The sequence below is a fragment of the Quercus lobata genome, chromosome 11 (genome assembly GCF_001633185.2).
Source record: "Quercus lobata isolate SW786 chromosome 11, ValleyOak3.0 Primary Assembly, whole genome shotgun sequence".
Taxonomy (NCBI): domain Eukaryota; kingdom Viridiplantae; phylum Streptophyta; class Magnoliopsida; order Fagales; family Fagaceae; genus Quercus; species Quercus lobata.
In genome coordinates this window covers 53,881,573-53,887,414 of record NC_044914.1, presented here as the reverse complement: position 1 = coordinate 53,887,414, position 5,842 = coordinate 53,881,573, and positions in this window count along the sequence as shown.

The window sequence follows — 5,842 nt, the reverse complement described above, 5'->3', positions numbered from 1 at the left end:
CATGCTTCAACTTGATGCATATATAGCCAAACATAATTAAACAGGACAACCATCCAAATTAAAGGTCTTGGCCTTGCTTTTCCTACCTTCACATGTTCTTGGTTACAATGAATGCAGGCACAATATGAGCTAAATTTTAGTGACTCTCTAGCTTTATGTTGGATCAACTCGATACAGTCTTAGATCTAATGCAATAACTAAATGGTGTCGTTTTCGGATAATAAATAAATGGGGCATTTTTTATATTTAGTTAGTAATTTTGCACCTCATTACAAAATTTAAAATGTTTTTTCTGCTTCTTGAGTTGCAAAATCACTAATTAAAATTTTGTATTAAGTTTTGCTAATATATCCTTTTAAAATGATAATTTGGCTTATCTAATCAATCTAAAATAGGATTTTATCAATTTTAATTTTAAAAAAATTGCAAAAACAATTATAACAGGTATTGTTAGTAAAATTCTATAAGCCATATATGCATTTAATATATTTTCTCATATTCACATATAGCTATCTCGCCTTGTTATTTAATTTATTTCACAACAATACATACGTACAATAGGCTAGAACATAGAGAATATAGACCACAATCTGTTTTCATTTTTATTTTTTGGTTTCTCTTGAATGTACTATCTTTTTTTCTTTTTCTTTTTGGGTAAACAACGCTTGTACTATCATATTCATATGAATTGAGAACCCAATTAATGATTTTGACCCCAAAAAAAACCCAGTAAATGATCGTTAATAGGCTAGAACATAGAGAATATAGACAGGAGACCATTTCCTTAAAATGACAGGGTGGCCTACAAAGCCTGTAAAATGGGCTGACGGCCCAAAGATGATTTACGCAGACCGACTTGGACTTGTTTTAAAAGAAAGAACACACCGACTGCCTACCGGGCTTTCCTCTGTCATTATGGCAATGGGGATGATGATGGGCTTGAATGCTTTATTTATACATGCTTACGATTTAGATATGAGTGTGTTGTTTGAAAACTCTTCGAGCGCTCGCAGATTTCTTGGGAAGCATCAATATCTTAGGATTTCATTTGCTCTTGGTTTTCTCCATTTATGTGATCAGAAGTAAATTATAAGAGAATGTAAAATGACATGACTTGTGTTACAACTATCCATATGACGGATTATGAATGATGGAGAAAAAGTTATGAATTTATGTGAAAGTAATAGACAACCTGTTATATGACAGACTGTAAATGGTGGAGAAAAAATTGTGAGTCCATGTGAAAGTAACAAATAGTCAGTCACAATCTGAAATGTAAGATATTTGTAGCAAGGTTGTGGCAATTTATGTGATACTAGAACTATTCTAAGAAATATATTCATCACATTTATTGCCTCATACTTGAAGTTTCTCCAATATTAAAGGACAAGGTCAATGACAAGAACAAGAAAAAGAAGTTGAGTACTTCCATTCTATCAATCCAAAAGTATTTCATGGCACACCACATAAACTTCTTGGATAGCCTATTGTTTTAAGTTAAGATATGAGGAGAAAACTATTTGAAAATGAAAAAGAAGTTGAGTACTTCCATTCTGTCCATCCAAAAATATTCCATGGCACACCACATAATCTTCTTAGATAGCTTATTGCTATAAGTTAAAGATATGAGGAGAAAACTATCTAAAAATGAGTCAAAGACTGAAAGTAGTTGATTATGTTGGATTCGTGTTTCTATGTTGAACCGATTACATTCATGAGTACCTTAATGAAACAATAATATTAGTGTAAGAATTTTTAAATTGAACTCATTACCTTACAATATGCTTATTGTAAGGTAGATCATAGATGAGATATCTTGTTACTAACAAGTAGATAAAAGTAGATTAAGAATGAGCTGGGTGACTAAGAAGGAAGTACTTCTATAATTGAGCTCAGGTCTAACTCAATCTAATTATAGTTTATAAGAGTTAAGTGCCATGATGACTCATTTTAACATAGAAAAATTCTTAGTTTATAGAATACTAGCAATGTAAAACTTACATTGATAGTACCATGTAAACCTATAATTACCCTCTAACATAACATAATCAATCTCATTGATTTATAGTGTTCATTTATGTGTGTTGATGAAGGCAAGGAAAATTCCTAAAAATCGCTTTGTAATACATGTCAATCACAAACTCAAAATATCAAAAGTTCCTTTGAAATATATGCCCATGACAACATTTTGTTTAGATTAGTGGCATAACAAACCTTATATTTTATCTATGCTTTTGTGTCTGCTTGTTGGGAAATTTTTATTTTATTTAAGTGCATTGTAATGCATAATTCTAAATTTTGTGAGAACTTAATGTAATTTTCATTAAAACATTTCAACAGTGGAAATTTTGGTACAAGGTAAGTTCTATTTTTTGTCCAAAAAACCAAAATGCTATAATGCCAAAATATGAGAAAACTTTATGAGAGCAAATGGATTAAGAAAAAAGCTTTTAGGTGTGTTATAGGTGAAATTAATAAAATTTACAATTTCATGAAAATGCAAACAATGTTTTTAGTGATTTTTTCCATAGAAGTACCAGTAAGTGGGCAAGAGCAGCAGCCCAGGGGACTGAAGCTAAAATTGCGATGCTGCTGTGGGAAGTGGGAACTAACTATGCCTGTGTAGCAGTTGTTACAAGAAATTGGAAAGGGAACTTGGTGTTTGCTATTCAAAAAAGTGAATAATATAAACAAAAGTTATTTTATTGGCATCCAATTTATTGAGTAGAGCTGATCTAAGGAATGTAATTGTGGAATTAGTTATGTATTGATTCTTGAAGGCTCCAAAGGATATGTTTCATGGAGATTGGTCAATTTTGTTGGTCCTTTTGATACTGTGGTATTTAGCTGGGTTAATAGAGTAACCAACAATATAGCTGCCCATGAATTAGCAAATTGGTCATTATGGAATTATGTGTATGGAAACTCTAGTTTGGCTTTTGGTCCTCCGAGTTTTGCTGAAGTTGTTAGTTAAAATTTGTCTCTAGTAAATGTCCTTAGAATGCTTTATAATTGAAGACAAGACAACTACAAGGTTGTGCAATTCATTGCCTTAGATATGTGGTTTTGACAACTTCCAATCGATTGAAAATGAAAGTTGGATCAATGAGCTTAAATTGCAATCGATCAAAGTGTGGCTGACCTTATTAGTGTTTCAGTCCTTGCAGCTCATTCAATCACTGGGGTTTCACGTTTTTGAGCCTTAAGTATATAAAGAAAATGTTAGGGAACATGAAAAAGATTTTTGGAGCCTTACGTACTAAAGATTTGAAGGTTTTGTGCATACCACTCTCAAAAGTCTTTACCAGTGATCAAGAGAACCATACATAGAATTGGCGATGTTGAAATTGCTGCTACACCAGTTTATTCAAGTGTTGGATCTAAATCTTCTGAAGTTATAGATGAGAGGTTCACATTGGAACATCTTAATATGAAAAAAAAATCGTGGATCTCAAAGCAGAGTTTGGTAACTTTAGTAAGTTTATGAATAATAAGGTTATTTAGTCTGTAGATTTATCTATTGCCTTGGGATTGAATAGATTCTATCCCTCATTAATTTCTACTATGGAACTAATTTGTTATTTTGGTTTTCCATAGCTAACCATATAGTGTGTGCATTTACTTTTTTCTGTTTTTATTGTCATTCACAAGTATGGTTGTGACTTAAACCATGAACATTCATAATTTAAGTAATCACTTGATTTTAAAACTTGGTTTAACAGGGGTCTAAAGTGTACATTCAACAACTTCTACTTTTGGTTTAAAAATTAAAAAAAAAAAAAAAAAAAAATCCATTAATTAGCCATAGGTATGAGTCCTTGTCCGAAGTACAGTAGCTGCAACTAGCAATATATTTGATCACAAGCAACTTGTAATTGTAACGACAACCATGGTGGGCTGGTCAATATGGTATACTTAATTCTTGGTCCATGGCTGGCTAGCAACATGCCAATAGAGAAATCCTCATGTGAAAGATCTCTAAACTAAACCTGAAAATCAAGAAAAATAATAATGTAATTAAGCGTGTTGCTTTCAGCTTTGGGATTTGATAGATTCATATATATATATATATATATATATTTATTATTGACCAAGATTCCAATCCAGAGGAGAAAATACATAAACTGTTTCTTTAAGCAAGTGTGCCTTGCTTTCTATATATGCAGGCCATGGTTGCCAAAAACATCTACCTTTTTTTTTTTTTTTTTGGTGAGAATCAAACATCTACTAATCGATGTGTAGCTTCCCAGTGGTTTCCATGAAATTCGATATTAATTGGAATTTAGAAATTCGGATGTAAGACTAAGTATTCTTTATCAATATGGTGAGAGATTAATTAATTGTCTAATTCAGTGTGACCGTTAAGTTTAAAAAAGAGGAAAAATCATAATGATGTAGAAGAAATGTACTAAACGATTAGTTCAATTCATTCAATTAGAATATTACCCTAAATAAATAAATAGATATAAAAAAATAAAAAAAAGTTTGGTCAACCAAAGGAAACCACCAAGCTAGTAAGAATTCTCTCTTTTTATCACACTTTTTCTTTTTAATCTCTTTATATCTTTGGGGTTGTTTGGATGGGTTGTTGAAGCTAGGTTTGTCCCTATATATTTTCTTTTAAAAAAAAATTTATTGTCAAATAATATATGGTAAATTCTCATTTCTCCCTTTTCCCCTAAATGATACCATAGTCAATTGTAAATCACGTCTTATGAAATAGAAGTAATTGGTTTTTAATCTCTCATTTCCCACCTTCTAAAGACCAAAAATTAATAATTAAAAAATGGTAATGATTAAGGGAAATAGAAGGTAAAACCAGTCTTCAAGCTCTCCGAAATTCTTGAACTCAATTATTATAGTCAGTCTTACAAGTGAGTTTATAAAACTTTGGAGGTAAGGGATAAATAATCCGAGCATGGATGGAGCCATTGTTGGACCAAAGGGGGGCAATGGTCCCCTAATTTTTTTTTTTTTAATACTAGTATTATATAGGTACTAATTTTAGTAATTTTGTTATATAAAATTACACTTTGTCCTCTTAACAATATCACTAATTCTTTTACAACTAATGTTATAGCCACAAAATTTCTACAACATTTTTACAAAAACTGAGGTAGAAAATTCTAATTGTTTCACATCTAAACCTACCACTTACATCACTTTTTAACTTACCAATAACCACTCACCACATTAGTAATTTGTAAAAAAAATTTGTAGTTCTAGTATTTTCCTTATTTTAAAGGCCATAAAAAAACTTGATCTAAAATCTAAAACAAAATATACAAACCCATAAAAATTAGCCCAATAACAAAATTATTGATAGTAAAGCTAAAAACAATTAAGCTTAATCAACCAATTTTACTCAAAACAAACAGTCCAATCCTTTAGAAAATTTTATATAAAATAATCTTTTCCTTATCTAGAAGCAAGGCACACAAAAACACACACAAAAATAAATAAATAAAATCACTTAGCAATAAAGCCAAAAGCCAAAACTCTACATGCAGTCAATAGCAAAATCATCCCCCCAAATTTCAAGTCCTGCTTTCAAGACAGGTACAATTTTAGGAGAGAAAGAGAGTATTGAAAGTAGCTTTTTTTTTATTTTTTTTATTTTTAATTTTAAATTTTAAATCTGGAGTATTGAAAGTAGCTTAGGAATGAGGGTGAGGTTGTTTTATCCAATTTGGTGAGACGTTGAGCAGTCTGTTATAATAGCATTTGAACAATGGAAGTTGTTTGATCTGCTTTAAAAATGGGCCCATTAATATAGTAATTATTTTCTTTAAGAGGGGAAAAAAATCCTAAAGCCAAGAGACACAAAAAAAGATTATGTTTA